General features: G+C 41.8%; 1 protein-coding gene across 7 annotated transcripts in view; it reads left to right on the forward strand.

The window, feature by feature from the left end:
• The window catches only part of SMOC1 (SPARC related modular calcium binding 1), a 128,689-nt gene that overhangs the window by 5,491 nt on the left and 106,390 nt on the right, over positions 1-16,808 (forward strand). The gene's annotated exons all lie outside the window — the stretch shown is intronic.

The following is a 16,808-nucleotide window of genomic DNA, read 5'->3' on the forward strand; positions in this document are numbered from 1 at the left end:
TTGTGTAGTTCTTGCTCTAACAGGGAAGGCTGCTATTGATGTGGGTGAATCTATTCCATGCTGGAGCTTTCTGGATAAGGTGGGAGGTCAGTTTGATATGTTTGCTTTTGCAGCGAAACTACCAGGATGTGATGGAAGTAATATGTAGCTGCCTGTCTCTTCTGACTAGCTCACATGAGCAGTCACAACTTGTGTTCAGCAGCTTATCTGTGAACCATGTGAAGCTTTCTGTGTGTGATGACTTTACTGCTTGTAGGTATGAGGAAGAAGTATTCTGGCACCAAAACCCTGACTAAGAATGCAACTCCTCTCTGCTCTCTTTTTTTTTTTTTTTTTTTTTTTTGTGTTGAGGGGAGGAGGCATTGTAGCTTTAGGAGAGTAACAACAGGAAAGCATAGCTAGTCACACCAGGGTGTAAAGTTTTATTCAGGACAGTGAAAACCACCCACCATACAAAAGAGTTCTTTGTATATGGCCTCATACAGGCTATCAGCAGCTGTTGAGCCTGAGAGCAGCTTTCCCAGGATAAGGCCTTACCTTGAAACCAGCCTCATGCCTCATATCCTGGATGCTTTTTCTCTTTATTAAAGTAGGTTCCTTATGCAACTTAGGCTCTTGTGGGATGCTGCAATAACAATATTGATAATGTTAGCAATATTAATGGATTTTAGAAAAGAGTCATCTGCTTCTTGGGTGAGGAAAACATTGCCTCATATAGTGGGCCTGCCCTCTGACCAATGCTATTTCTTAAAAAGTTGAGGTGACAAATATGGTTATTATGGTTTTCTACAAGAGCTGCTCCAAGGAAAGTCTGTGTTGTCTGAGTAGAAGGCCTTCATGCTGAAAGTGCAGTCCTACAGTGTTGCGGGTGACGATGGAGCAAACCGGCTTTGGTTTATGGAGGGATTCACTCTTTAGTCTGTGTGGCACTTCCAGGGTACCCTGGAGACTGGCCTGAGCCTGACTGGATGATGCCAAGGCATCGGCAGCAGCCTGGAATAACACCCTTGGTGGAGGGACCAACCTTGGTGGAAGGATGTCCTGTCTGTCTCACTGGAGATATTCAAGAACCGTGTGGATGCAATCCTGTGTCATGTGCTCTAAGAGGACCCTGCTTGAGCAGGGAGGTGGGACCAGATGAGCCACTGTGGTCCTTCCCAACCTGACCCACTCTGTGACTCTCAGATGTTTCTGTTCTGAGTGTGTCCTTAGAGCAGTGGCCTGGAAGGCCTCGTAAGCCTCCAGCTGCCTGGGCTGTCAAACTCTTCACTGGTGGTCTCCCAGCTGTAGCCTGCTCAGAAGGATATGCCTGCATGTTGGGTTTGTGCATTTTTGCCTCCCACTGGCTTGTGGCTGGGCCAGCTGCTTTTGAGGGCCCACTGACAGAGGTTTTCATTTGGAGTGGCACGTACCTATGCAGCAGGCAAGTGAGTGGTAGGTGTGAAATGAGAACAAACTTAAGTACTTCCCCCCAAGGTCTGAGCCTAGAGATAGGAAAATAAAACCAGTTACTATAGTAACAGAGGCTGCATCATTAAGGGTTGGCTCAGGATTTTGGCAAGTAGAGTCTGGCAGCAAAGCCTAGACAAGCAACCCACCAGTGCTGCTGGCAGAGTCTTCATGCAGGTGGAGGAAGTCATACAGAAACTGGTGTGTGTAGGCAGATAACTTGCTCTGCCATGGGCACCTGGACTCCCCTCTTGGGCTGGCACTGGGGTTCTGTTACCTCTGAATGAAGTAAATGAATGAATGTGAGCTGGGCCCTGTACCTGAGTAACTGCTGCAGAGGACCATACTGCTCACTGCTTGAGTATAGACCCAGAGCATGTGCCAGGGCTCTGTAAACTGGGCCACTTTGCCCCATACACTGGAAGTGGCTAAGGGGAAGGAAGCTGACTGTTTGTGTGCAACATTCCTTCTGTGCAAGGCATAGACTATTGAGATTCTCTTCAGTGAATCTGTTGGCATTGGCTCTGTAGGCTATGTGGCAGCCCTTGTCAGTCTGAAGTTAAATTTGATTCACTGCTATAAGAGCATTGGCCTAATAGATTTTTTTCTCTATTCTGAGTCTTGTTACAAACTAAAATAATGTAATTTTACCCTATTCAGAGTGGAAGAAGTGTGCTCTTTCTGTGCCACTGAGATGTTGATTAAAGATGGGGTTGAGAGGCTGAAAAAAGTGAGGGCTTTCTTATGGGAGAGCCTCTGATAGAGTTATAGTAAGGGGAAGGGAAGGTGTGTTGGGATAAGAAAGATGGAGAAGTAGGGCAGATGAAATAACTTGTTTTTCTAAGGTTTTTCTTGGCCACTGGTCTAGTTAATGATAGTTGGAATCATATCGAGAGGGAACTGCTGATCCTCAAATAGGGGGGAGAGGTTCCAAACACTTAGTGGGCAGATTCTGTTTCAGAGTTTCTCTTGGCCATCAGTCCTCTGTTACCATTGCTTGGGTTACAGACTAGAAGGAATGTGGAAAATGTTGTCCATCCCTTTCTCTTCCCTGTTTCATGACTGAGAATTATCATTTGAATTGCACAGGGACGCCATATTCTGCCTTTTGATGAGCAACTTCCACTAACTAAACTGCGATATGTAGGCTTGTGATGCATGGAATAGAGCTTGTTCTATTATTCCATGGAGTCCTGAATAGTTGATTCACAACTTTTTCTTTTCTTATATAGAGAACCCAAAATATAAGATCACATGATCCTTCAGTTGTAAAGCTAATACTTTGGAGTTTGATGCTCCAACAAATTAAAACAATCCAATACAGCCTTAATGTAAAGGTAACTGTCTCAGATTCTGTGGCTGTTGTGGGTTGCACAAGAAGCAGTGTGACCACATATGGTATGGAGGGGGAGTGAACCAGGAATCAAACAGATAAGGAAGCATCCTTAGGTGAAAGCACCTGGTAGAGGTAGTGGTATCCTTTAATGTCCAGATGTACATTATCTCTAGATCTTGCTTCTGTGTATACCATATACATGCTAGTAAGAAACATGTAGTATGGTAGTCTTTTGTTGCAGCATTGACTACCTTGAGTAGTGTGAAGATTAAAGAACCTACTCCAGCTAGTACATCAAACCACTTCCCTTCCAATTTCTTTGAAGCAGATTTATATGCATTCTACACTTGGACTTAAACAAATACGTGGTGGAACTAGGTGCAAGTTAAGAACTAAAAAGCCAGAAGCTCTTGGGTGTAATTTCCAAGTGGAGGATATTAAATGAGTTGGAGTTTGTGGATACTAGCCAGATAAAGGGGTTTCTGTCTGAGCCAAGAAGCTGCTTCTGATTTGGGTTTAGTTACCATACAGAATGGCGGTAACTGTTGTTGGCTTCTGCCTGGAGTTTTGCATTTGGCTTATTCCTTTGCCCTTAAAAGTAAGCAGACAAGTGTTGCAAAAGTAGATAAGTTGTGTGCAAAATTAGTTTTTAAAAATGTGTATGCATCCAGAACACTAGAGTATTATCAACTCCAAACTTGTAGGCAAATGTGAGCTTTAATGTGTATGCATCTCAGGCTTAGTGGAAGCAAATTACTTTTAACATAGAAATCTGTGAGACTGGTATGTGTAAAATGAACAGTGGTGTTAATGCAATAATTTTTTTGCTCCGCAGTTCTAGGAGCAATCTAGAGCTAATCTAGGAGATTAGCTTGACTTCTTTCCCTTTCTGCGTCTTAACCTCAAAATATGTAAATCTAGAAGAACTTGATCCACCTTTTAAAATTAAAAACAATACCAGTATCTGCAGCCAGGGCTTTGGAGTCCTGTCAGGTAAGGGATTGGGTGTAAGTGCTGCCATATCTTCCTGCTGTTGTAGTAAACTGTAGCCAGTTGGATTCTCAGTGCTTCATCTGGTGGTGGTATTTGCCCTCACTTAGCTGCAATGCATCTGAAATATGCCTGGAAATTAAGCTGAATTAAGCAGATGCAGAAATCTGTCTGACTACAGTTTTAACATAACTTCTGAAAGCGCTTGCCATGGGATAGGATTTCTTAAATGCACTGCACATATAGATGTCCAGGGGTTTAGTTTTTGATTGTAAGAGAAAACTTACAGTCTGGTGCTTCTGGCTGCTGTACCTGAAGGCCTCAGGTTATTCTAGAGGTGCTATCCTTTAGCTTTGTAGGTAGAAATCTGAAGTGATGGCCAAGTGACACTGCTTATCTGGATGGGTAATACCTCATGGTGTAATAAGGTATTTCAGTGGTGGCTGGTGGCTATGCTACCTGACTTGTCTCATGCTCTCCATAAAGGGGGTGAACACTGAAGAATTTTGCAATGATTTTTTTATCAGGTTTGCTACACTAGCATTCCCCTGACTTGGTCAGTGTCTATGGGCTGTATTTCCTTCTTTATTATTGCTTAGGTGAGGAGAGAATTTTTACGAGCAGGGATTGTACTCCTACGTTTGAAAGTCAAAGCTGTCTGCTGTGGGCTTTATCTTGTTAGGTACACTGTAAAGCCAGGGATGTTCTGCTTCATAGAGTCAGGACATTCTTTCAATGGCAGTAACTGCTCTTGGACTCACTTTACTTTCCCAGTTTAAGCTTGAACTGTAGAAGGAGTAATAGTTTCAATTTCTACAGGCTTTTACAAAATGGACATAATTTGCGGGTGGTAGTGTATTAATGATTGTTAAATCCATTGTCTAGAAGTACAGGGAAGTATGTCAGCCCAAACTTTTTGTTTTGTGTGCTCATCTTCAGGAGTTTCCAGGGAGCTGAGTGTTCTCTTCATAGTGAACTAAGAAGGTGCTTTATGCTCCAACTTAGTGGTGCTTTTCTTTTTCTAAATTAAGGGCTCATACATTGAGGTAGTGTAGTTGTCTTTGAAGTAAGCTGGATGTTACTAGTTGTAGCTGTTGAAGACTTAAGTTTTCCAAGGCTGTCAGGTTTTGTTCTCTCCTCAGTTCTCCTGAAGTAACAAATGTATTAGTAGAAAAAAATTGTGCTCTGCTGGATTTGACCACCTAAGCTACTACCTTTCTTAAAATGTGAAGTTGTTAAAATCTAACTGTTGGAGCTCTCTTGACCTTCCCAGCTCACCTATTAGTCATGTATATCCTGAAAAATCAGGATTAAATTTAAGGTGGCTGATAGAGCTTTAAATAACTGGAAAAGGTAAACGTTTGCCATTTTGTTACTAAAATAGGGTGTCTCTTAAGGGTGAATAGGACAGGGAGTGGAAAGCAATCCGTGTGAAACTTCAGCTTTTCTTGTCTTCCTCTTCAGTTGTCAGTGATGCTATATAAATTTCAGGATTTTTGTTGTGAACAATAGATACCTAAAGAAGTTCCAAACTAGCTGGGTTGTGAAGAGAAGTTGATCTTTTCTTTACCACAAAAGTGCTTCTTCACCTGAAGCGCTTTGGCAGCAGTATTAGAGCTGAAACTAGCTGTTGATCATTAGCATACTGGAGTGTATGTTTTGCAGATTTCTAATCTGGATTTGAATGCGCCCATAGGATGGAGCATCCTAACTCATTTGCGCTGTTTTGTAAAATCTCTTGGTGTGTAAACAGATACGATGTGTAGATGTTAGCTTTTATCCTAGGAGGATGAAGCTATCCTGGTTTGTGTGTATGTGGTTCTTGCTGAAAGTAATTAAAAAAAAAAAGTCAGTTCCAACTTCCAAATCGAGTTTTGCCTGTGTAATTAACTTAAGAAGAACATAGTATATCTTCTAGAACACTAGGAGCTTTTTAATGCTGAAACTGGAACCGAGTGGGAGGAAAAAATTTACCACACTTGAATAAATTTAAGCATTCCTAAAACCTGTCCCTCAACGTTTCTGGATTTTGCCCAATTGTATGAAAAGTATATTTTGAGCCCAAAGATTTGAGAATCAGATCCAGCTTGAATAGCTGATGTCATAAGCAAACTAAGTTTCTAAGTTTCCTGTTGGAACTCTAAGAATTTACCTAAAAGTCCTCAAGTTTTGGTTCTAGTTCTGTTGGCAAACAAAACCAAACTTGTTTCCACAGTTGCTTCACATAATTGAGGGACTTTTTCCCCGGCCCCTGCTGAAGTGCCAGAATTGGGGAAGAATTCAGCAGTAGAACCTCATGCAATATGAAGACAAAGATTTGATAAAAAAAAATCAAGCAACAGTGTGCTCTTAAGTGAATGACAGTTCGAAATAAAAAGTTTAACTTCAACTCTAGGCAAGTTTTTCTCTGTAGCAAAGAATCGTGAACTACAGAGGCATAGCTCTTTCTTCCCCCCATGTTTAAAAAAGGTAGGTATTTTACCATAGAAACTGTTCTTGCTGTTAAACTTCAAACCTTCTCAGGTATCCCATGCAACTCTTAGCTCTTTATCGCTTTTGTTAAGGAAATTTCCACATCTGACCTTAAGTGGAAAGCTTCTACTATAACTACTTCCAAGTTAGCCTGCCCATTAATGTTACCTACAGAATAGCTTCTGACTAGCTTTTCCTTTGTCTAGACTCCTGTCAAATCTGCTTCATTCCCTCTTAAGATATGTACTCCCTGGGTGTGCCTCTGTTCAGGCAGGACAACAGGAGTGGGAGAACAATTCTGAACTTGGTAGTTTTTGCTGAATTGTGCCTGAAGCCTTCCTCCTGGTAAAGGTGTGTCCAATTTCAGGAATTCATGCTTTTCTTTGGAATCACTGGGGCAAGTAAATCAAGTTAAACTACACATATATTCCACTTGACATGTTTTCCTTCAGTTTGTTCAGCATTGATAAACTCACTTATAAAGCTATAACCAACCTTTCAGGGCAATGATTAAGTGTTGCATGTCAGAGCAAAAGCTAAAAATTACTTTCACTTCTTTCTTTGTCTTTACCTTTTATGAAACTGTGGAGAATATAAGCCCTTGTATTCAGGAAGTGCCAGAAGGCTGATTATAGATGTGATGAGGTCACCTCAGATTAAGAGGACAAAATAGGGTGTTATCTTTGGCTTGTCTCTGGTTAGTATTTATTAGAAAGCAAACCTAGGGGTTACCACAAACAGCCTAAGCCAAGCATGTCAGTTCTTCACTGTATGGCAGACTGATGTTCACGCATATCCATGCATTTCCTAAGGCAACCAATTAGGATCAAATGAGAAGAGATAATCTTGTTAAATCTCATGCCAGTGTTCAGATGGGTAGAATTGTACTTATCTAAAATTGCTTTAGTGGGACTTGCTAGTGGCTTTTGTTTCACTAGCAGATGTTGATTTAAAAATACAAGACTTTCTTGGCATCTGTTTTATTGTGAGGTGATTGACACCAGTGCTAGGCATTGTTTACACAAAACATCTGAATGTAGTCACAACTGGATTCAACAAGATACTAAGTGAAGACAGCATTTATAAATGCTGACACTGATGAAGCTTGTTTAGTTGATGACCTATACTAAATTGCAATCAGGATTTGATGGATTTGAATAGAGGAAACCTCTTAAAATAGGAAAGGGACAGAGTTTGAGGAAGCATTTCTTATGCAAACTGCAGGGAGTACTTTCTCTTACTTTCCCCAGCTCTGACCTTGTTTTTTTCTGATGAAGCAGCTGCTGCAGTATCCACTCTTTAACTGAAACTCTTATCAAGCTGCTGCCCTGGCTTCTTGTTCATCTTGAATATTTGGCTTAGAGCTTCACTTCCCTGAAGTGAAGGAAAAGCACCATGAAGTTTCCCCTTACTTTAGGGAGTGACATGCCTCTATCTTGGGTATTCATTGGGGAGGAAGTTGATGGTACCCAGTAACATCTTGTTCTCCACTGGGGATTATTAGAATGTACAGCTGACTCTTGGGAAGTACTTCTAGATGTATTGTAGGGTAACATCTATGTTCTATCTAGTGCTGTATGCAGAGTCTGCTCAGCTTGAACAGAGTTTTAGTTGGATTTACTGGTTTCAGACAGTGAGCTTGATTTTTGTCAGAGGCTTCCCTTCAAATGTGATTCCTGTTTGGGGAAAGTTTTTGTGGAAATTGAGTAAGATTATAAAGTCACCCCACTTTAAAGCTGAAATGGCACTGATTCAACAAATGCTACAAGATACTAAAGAGACAATTGTGAAGGGCTGAATTAATATCTGGCAAGTGTCTGTCTCAGTTGAAGCTTGTAATCCACTTTGGTTATTGCAATATAAGCTCTTGGGCTAGAAAAGTTCAACAGTTCTGGAAAGACGGGAGAGCTCAAAATCTGAGTTGGTGTCAGACAGTGACAAAATTAAACGGAATTGTAATTATCACTTGCATTCACTTAATTTCCTCTTCTTCCCTTGGTTGATTTATTTACTGGTTTGTTCACTTGTGCCAGGGAAAGCTTCCTTTCTAGATTTCAGACCATCCCTGTATTTCTTATGCCTCACTGATACTACAGTGCCTCTAATGACGAGCAAGCACCAAGTTATCCACAGGACCAAACAGCATGGATTGTTCTTGGCTGGAGTATGAGGATTGTGCCTAGAATCTGCAAACTGAAAATGTTTCTGCTTTTGTCTTTGCTTGTGTGGTTGGTTGACCTTGCCCAGCTGCCAGACCCCTCCTCACTTCTTCCTATGCTCCAGCATGAGTTTTACTTAGTGACTTAAATCTTCTAGAAAAAATCTGCTCCATCATGGCCTCTCCATAGGGTGCAGCTTTCTTTCAGAAAATGCTGACCTGCTGTGCTGTGGCATCTTTCCCAGGGGCTGCAGGGCAATACCTGCTCCTCCATGTTTTTTCTGTGGGCTGCAGAGGAATCTCTACTTTGGTATCAAAGACTCCTTCAGTGATCTTGATTGTGCTGTGGCTTCTCACTTCCCGGCCTGCTTCCCATGCCATGTGACATTTTGCCCTTTAAGCTTTCTCTCAGAGGCACTGTCAGCCTGGCTAATGGGCTGCTCTTTGGCCTGTGGGGGGTGTGGTATGCAACCAGCTCTGTCCAGCACAGGGCACCCCCTGTCTTCTCAGGGAGACCACCTCTGCAGCTGCTACCAAAACTTTGCCATGTAAACCCAATACAGGTGGTCAGACAAGGCTTTATACTGTGAGTCAACATTGCTGCTTCTGCAATGCTGCCTTGGATTGCAAAGCTCCCTGCAGAGTTAGCAATGGTTTTGCTTCTGAAAGTACCACCAACTTGGAGTTCACACATCAGTCAAACTGGTTATGCCTTAAAGTCACCTGCTTCAGTCCTTGTCAGGACAGTGTGGATGTCTAGGAGAGGCTCCGTGTGGTTTTTCTGTGACAGGTGACAGTACACCTAAGCAATATCAGAGAAGATGTTGTCTAGCCTAAGTTCTAGTCTGTGCTTTTAATTTTTTAGGACGTAGCCTCAAATTGACTGAGTACTTTCAAGTTCTGTTCCCATATGAATGTAGATTTCAGGCTAATTGTGTTAATCTGTTTTTTTCCATATGAATTCCTTTACCTCCAGAGCAGTGCAGTTCTGTACAATTTGCAAACAGCTGCTTTGCAGGCATGTGTGTGACTTTTGGGGCGTGACTTTCATAGTAAGGAAAGGGAAAGCCTGATCACCATGAAGTTCTTGAAGTTCTAGCTTCTACACACTATAGATGTTTCAGATCATGCCATATAGATGCAGGTTCTCTGGCAGTGAGTTGAGTGCTAAATCCTACATGAATTCAAGTACCTACATGCTATTCATTTCTGGCTCCATGAAGAGCCTCTGAAAATTTTGATATGGCAGGGCTGTCACATCCAAAGGTAGGGACTGGCTTTGCATCTTACCCATTTGAAAGGGGAAGAGACCACACAGTTAATGTAAGTGCTGTAACTGGTCCTGGTAGTCAATAATTCTGAAAAAGGACTGCCAAATATTGTATCTCCCAACGCACTTTGACCTGGGAAACTTATGGACGCTAGTAATTTTGGTCACCAACAATCTCCAAACAGGATAGGAATAAATGTTTTTAAGTTTCTGGAATCTGACAACTTCTAGCATTTTAATCTGAGGGTTTAAGCCTTTACCAAATAGTTTCTCAAAGTCCCATGAAGACTAAACCACTGTAGTAATTCACAAACACTGACCTTACACTTTAAAGCACTAATGAAACTATTACTTTACTTGCATTATGTGAGTCCTTTTGGCAGGATATAGTGAAAGGTACAAACTTTAAGTAAAATGTAGTAATTAAAAAAAAAATTATCCTAGATATCGAAGTACCACTATTTGAGTTAAAATTGTTAGCATTTAAGTACAACAGGCAACAAGTTTATTTGGGTACTCTCAAGCTGTAACAGCCTCTTGTTTCCAAGTTGGTTTTCTGCTCATAAACCATCATTTAAGCTGCATCCATTCTGTGGTCTGTGTTTCCAAGCTCATGTCCAGGCATATTTTCTGATCCCTGGCTATGTGTTGAATATGTTGCTTTGGCCTGCTGTGAGATACAGTCAGACAACGGCTGTGGCTGGACTGACCAACTTTGTCTTCCGGTTGTGAGGCTGGAGTTGGATTTAGTCACTTGCCTTGGTGGTCAAGTCTGGATGAAGAACAGCTACTGAAGGTGGTCTAGGCAGCTCTAGCCTCCTGGTTGAAGTGCTGACATATTGTGGAAGTGGAGCAGCTTTTAGAGTGTAGAGCTCTCGTTATGATACTGCAGTTGCTGACAGCCAACCTGTGCTGGCTCTAGGGATGGACCACGCTGAAAATGAGCTCTTTGTTTCTACTGGCCTAGTTAGCACCTCTAGATAACAGGCAATTTAAAACACATGGAAGTGCTTCAGGTGTTCCTTCTGTGCCACATACTAGTGAATTAAGTAAAGTTAACCTTTGAAATAGCTTCTAAAAGCACAGTAATTAAAAATTCCATGGTTGCTTGCAGCTGTTATCTTTGGGAGACTGGACTCTCAGCTTAGTGACAGTAGGTGCATTTCTCCTGTTTCAGAAACCCAATGTTTCTTCATTGTTCTCAAAGGCTAGTTTATTAACTCATCCCACCATCCATATGCTTGTACATCACTGGATTAGAGGTGTTGGTTCAGTGATAGTACCTTGTATTTGGCTCTAAGCAAGAGGCAGTGGTGACTTAGGAACTGTTAAGTGCACCGGCTGAAGTCTGGAAGTGCTATTTATGAACCTTAATGCTGTCCTGTTATATAACTCCTGGGGAAAAAGAATTTACAGCTCTGATGTTCTGCTGCAAGTTAAAGATAAAGCATTGCTTTCCTTTCCTGTACTCTTAGGGGCTATACTGCTATAGCTATACTTCTTACCCTCTGTACAGAGTAATGAGTTCCAACTTTTTTGTTGTTGTTTGTAATACAAATTTCTTCATGCTGGCTCCTTTGAGAAAGAAGAACTTGTGTGCACTCACCATGAGTTGACAGCTAAGGAAAGGAACAAATGTTAATATCAACTAAAATCACAGTAGACCCCTAGTCTGCCTAGATTTGTATTAAAAGTTGCACTGTTCTGTTATGATGTTCAGCCAAGTGTTACATGCATGAGAAGTAACTTTACTTCCAATGAAGTGTAAGACAAACTATTTAATCTTTTGGAGTAGGCTAAGGCTCTATGTGGAACTTATTGAATAGAGAGGATTTACCCCCCCCTTCCCCATGAATAGGGTCTGTCTCAAAGCAAGAGCAGATTTCTTTGCTAAGGTGCAGTGATGAAGACCAGTTCAATGTGAGACTAGTTAAGGGTGTCTTGGCTGACTTTAGTTGAAGACTCTACTTTCATCACAGGCACACTTTACTGGTATCCTGTGCTGGCAGAACTTCCTGTCTGTGCTGCACCTAGTGTAGGTCTAATTGAACACAGGGCTACCTACAAGAGTTTATCTTCTAGAAGAAAACTATCCATCTCTCCAGCAGAGAACTGGGATGACTCGTATGTCCCAACCTTGGCATTATAATTAGTTTTATCCTGCCATTTGTTTGGAAGTTTTCCCTGCAAACCTAGTATAGTGGTTGGTGGATAGATCCAGATTATTTACATGTACTTTTGAACTCTGCAAGAATGCCCACCTTTGCCAGCAGCTGTACAAGACATATCTATGATCTGATAAGGTATTGCCTGGACCTCATGAAGCTGGTTATGACCTGGAGGTGCTTTGAACTGGCATACCTGGTCATATTGTATTTCCACCTAATGAACTGCACCGTGGGATTGTATCACACTGGTTATGAAACCGCTGTGGGCTGCCCTGGGCAAGCTGGTTTCAAATTGAATGTGGAGCAGCACTTGAGGGGATGATGTGGCTCCTCAGAACTGGAAGAATGGAAGAATTATCCACAGTGCACTAGGATCTGAATTTTCAAGAGGTGTTGGTGGATGGCTTTGTCCCCATATATATTCTGAAAAGTCTTTGTCTGAATAGGGAAAGGAAACTAAGCCCTCAGGTGTGATGAACTAGTTCTAGTCTAGCTAGGGCAAGCTATTAATTTAGGCTCTTAACATCTACATTCTCTCTGCTATTAAGTCCTATGACCAACCTGTGCAAAGATTTTGGCAGCTGCTTTTTATTTTCCACTGTCAAGTATTTAAGTATTTCTGTAAAGTAGAATATTGAGATGATTCTGGTGAGTGCGGGACTTCTCTGTTCATCTGTTGCTTGTTAAATATGAATGCAGGATCATCAGTTGCCTTCAGTTCTTCTTGTTTAGGTTTGCAGCATGGGAAAATGGAAATCTGTCATGGATGTCTGTAAACACAGTATGTTAAAATATTGTCTGCAAGCGTGAACAAGGCCCTTGATGGAAACAAGAGAAGTAGATCTGAAATTTGTAGCAAAGTTGAATTTAGCCCGGAAGGAAACAAGAGATTGTTGCTGTCTGCATGTGAGGCAGAGAATGCAGACATGCAGAAATCCTTTCTGCTGTCTAAATTACCAAGGGACTTGAAATGCAATGGCAAAAACTTGACCAATGTACACAGCGGTGTGTCAGGGTGCGAATATGTGGGTTGATGTGATTTCTGGCTTGATTAGGTGAATTGGCTGATGTAAGCTAAAGGCTGAAATCTTGCATGGGGGCAGTTATGATAACCAAAAGATGTTTTTCATGTGGTTGTAGGCACGAGCATCCAGTGGAGATGTGATCCCTGTGGAGAGGGAGCTGATAGGGAGGTGTGAGTTCCCTAAGAAGCAGAGGGCCAGGTGTGTCCCTTGCCCAGAATCCTGCCCTCTCGTGGCCCTGGCTGGGCAGGGAATGGCTGCCTTGTCACCCGGAGCACCAGCCTCGGGCGTGCTGCTGCGCACCACGAGGGAGCTGGAGGGATGTGCTGAGCTGTGCTCTGGCGTGTGAGAGAGATGTGAGGAGGAGCAATGGAAATCATCCACGAAACACTTCCCAAGCTGAATTATTAAATATTATGGGATGCCATCCAGAAGCAGGATCTGGGGGTACTCACACCTTTGTAGTCTGAGAATAAAGCCTTTCTGAGAGGAGCCCACTGTGGAAGAGTGGCAGCATTCCCTTCTCTAAGAGCCTGGAGTTTTGAGCAAAGAATCAGATACTTAGATGGTAAAATGGAAAGCTAGCCAAGACAGAATTTCAGAATCACACAGTGCGGAACTGCATCAGCAGTGTGGTAAAACCTGTTTTAACTCAAACCATGTAGATAAAATGCACATCACTTTATTTACAGTACCATGGAAGACTGTGCAGACTTGGGAACTTGGTCTGCATGTGCAAGTTAGCTACAGGTGTACTCTCCTAACCTTTAGGTTAATCTCCTAAAGGAACTGCTTAGCTTTCAGTACTGTTGCCTGTGTGCTCTCTAACACTTTCTTGGTCTTTTGAAGAACGAAACTTAGGATATTCAGTGTTTGTGTGGCTATAGAAGGTTAAAACATGTTTGGTTGCATAATTGGCTGTCTCTATTGCTTACTACCGAGAAGGAAAACTGGTATGTGCCATGACTTTCCAAGATCAGAACTGCTTGTGAGACTCTGCTTTTAAATCTAATCTTCAAATTTTCTGTGGCTTCTAGTAATGATGTATTAGTTCAACATTCATTCAGCATGCTGTTGGTGAAAGTTAATTAGATGCTTTAATTCCACTTGAATAGTCTCCTGACCAATAATATAATTAATTGACCGTTTGTGCCATTTAGAGGTGTAGGCATTGGTGTGCAGCATACTGATAAGGTATCTCAGTGATGCTTTCTTGCATGCTTAGTTATAAAGTGCTTTGAACTGGAAATTGAACAATTACCTCTGGAAGTAACTCAAAAAGGCTAGTGGAAGATGTAGCTGGATGATAGTACTGAATGAACAAAGATTGGGTTATGCATCTGGCTTTTGAAGACAGTCTCAAGTCCCATCTGAGCGTGCTTTTGGAATTGAGGATCGCTGTTCTGGTAATTTGCTCAGGTTGTTTTAAGTTGGACAGCTCATGAGTAGCTTCAACGTGGTCAAAAACGGAGCCTAAAATGCAGTAAGACTTGTATTTTCTCTTTAGACTGTGTTCTTTGGAGTAGTGCTCCCCCAGTGTGTTAAGGCTTTGAACCGTAGGAATTGAAGGATTTAAATTCACTAGGCTTAGGATCTTTACTCTTCAACAAAGTAAATCACAGGCTTTTAAGGACTTTGTTTTAAAGGTACCTTGTCCTATACTGATACAGTGGGTGTATAATTGCCAAAATACACACCTGATGCTTATTTTTTCTGTTCAGTGATTTGTTTACTTCAGAATGCAGTCGCTGAACAAACTCAGTGTGGTGTCTGTTTTTCCTTCCAAGCCTACTGCAGCTTTGCATTTCCTAGTTACAAAGTATCTAAATGTAACTTGTTGTGCTGTACCTCTGCACCCACGGGGCTGGACGACTGAGGAGTTACTGAGGAGTTACAGCAGATGCTGACTACTGCATCAGTCTCTACGAGGTGGGCTTGTCCAAATAAGAAAGAGGTGAAGATAGAAACTAGGCAGACTTCTGCTCAAGTCTAGTAACTGAATTTAGCAGGTGAGAAAATCCTTTAAGGCCCTCAATCACTCTTTAAGCAGATCTTTGCTCCAGTAATTAAGTGCTGAGTCTGAGCTGTTCAGCTTCTGGTTTTATCATGGATACTGCACTTGATTACGGTTGTGTGGCTGCATTTATCCAGCCAGCCCTGTTTGGTACTGAGCTTGGTGGACATTGCTGTGCTGGATGGGGAAGAGCAATAGTGAGGTGGCAAAACAGTTCCTAAAGCAGGCGTGCAACTTCTGTAGCCTCTTTGAGCAGTTGGCTTGGGTTCATCTGCCAAAGCCTGTAACTGCTGGTCTCCCACAAAGGTACATTCCTGATGTGATGTTTTTAACTCTGGGCTTGTCAGCAGCTGAGTGGATTTCTTTGTGAAAGGGAATGATGTCAACAGTACTCCTACTTGATCTTCTCTTCCTACCTAAGTATACTAAGCTGGATTGTCAAAAGTGTGCATATTGTGCCACAAATTTGTAGAGTGGGAACAATCCAAAGGAATTGCCCTGAAAGTTTTCAGGAAGAAACTATGCAAGTTGTAAGCCATCTTGAAAATTAAATGCCACATCAGACTGGGTACTTTCTCTGTTCTTGTCTGCCCCTTTTAGATTGAGAATTTGAAGGAGGTCTTTGCCTTTTTAAATGTGCTTCCCCGTTGCTTGTTTTGGGATGCCTTACTCTATTTCTGTTACTAGTTAAGTGGATAACTGTTTATTTTTTCTTTTGCAGAGGAGCTACCATGTGTTTCTAGCCTTAGGGCTGAGAGGAAGTGCCATCACTGGAAGCAAAACCAAACTCATCCTTCACTGCCTCTCCCAGTGCTTTCTATCCCACAGGTTAGTTAGGTGATAGCGAAGGACAGTGTCTTAATCTTCTGTGTTGTGCTTACCTCAAAGGGTACTCTTTTGAGATCCTAAATGCTACTTGGCCCTGCTGTAGTTGTGTTGGTGCCCTGTTTACACTTAGTTTGCCCCAAAGGTGGGAAAGAGAAGGCAGGAATGTCAAGTATCTTCAACTTACCAGAGAATGTGATTTGGTAACTTGAGAGGATTTTCAAGTCTTTCAAACAATCAGTAAACATGTCAAATGTGATGGAAAGCTCCAGAGTTTTACATGGATGCTCTAGGTCTCTGTGTCAAACTTGGAGCATCAGGATAGTGTTAAGTTTCTAGTTTTGAGCAGTCTCCTTTGATGGGGAAGGTACCAACTGTTGTCAGAAGGATAAGCAGGCTGTTGCAGCTCAGTAAAGGAATAACTTGCCTCTCTGCAAGTGAGGGTCAGCATTTTATGGTTTTTGGGTGAGCTACTAATGAAATTATAAGTTAGTTTTATAACAAAAACTGGCATGTTACTCTTAGGTGGAATTTGAGACTTGGATCCATGCAGTTTAATTCTTGTATTTAGTTATTACATGTGTAACCTCTTTAAAAAGCCCAAACAAGTTAAGTAACTCCATAATAAACATGCCACTTTGCCACTCAACTGGACTGACTCTATTGGTTCCTTTTTGCATATTTCTACCTAACCTTTCCTTGACAGATGAAAAATTGAGGACAGTACATAGTGGTAATCTGTCTTGTCCACAGTGCAACACTCATGCAGGAGTGTAAGAGAACAGCGATAGGTTTTTGGTTAACCCTCCCTCTTGAAGGGTGTTGGCTGTACTGGTTAAGTTAAAGCAATAGCACTGTTTCATTCCCTGCTGTCCAGTGTTATCCTCTTATTTCCTATGTTAGACACTCAGGCTGAATCAGCAAGTGCTTCCCTGTTGTTCAAACATTGCATGGAAATGAAACTACAGCTGTAATTGCTCAGAGGTAGGAGGAAAGAACTCTGAGGTGTAAGGAGTTAACCAAGTTCCAAACCTGACCACAGTGCTGCATTATCTGCTCTTTTCTTGGATGTGCTTTTGATTGGTAACTATGAACATGACTGGA

The sequence above is a fragment of the Agelaius tricolor genome, unplaced genomic scaffold (genome assembly GCF_023055355.1).
Source record: "Agelaius tricolor isolate 1412-34295 unplaced genomic scaffold, bAgeTri1.0.p SCAF_5, whole genome shotgun sequence".
Taxonomy (NCBI): Eukaryota; Metazoa; Chordata; class Aves; order Passeriformes; family Icteridae; genus Agelaius; species Agelaius tricolor.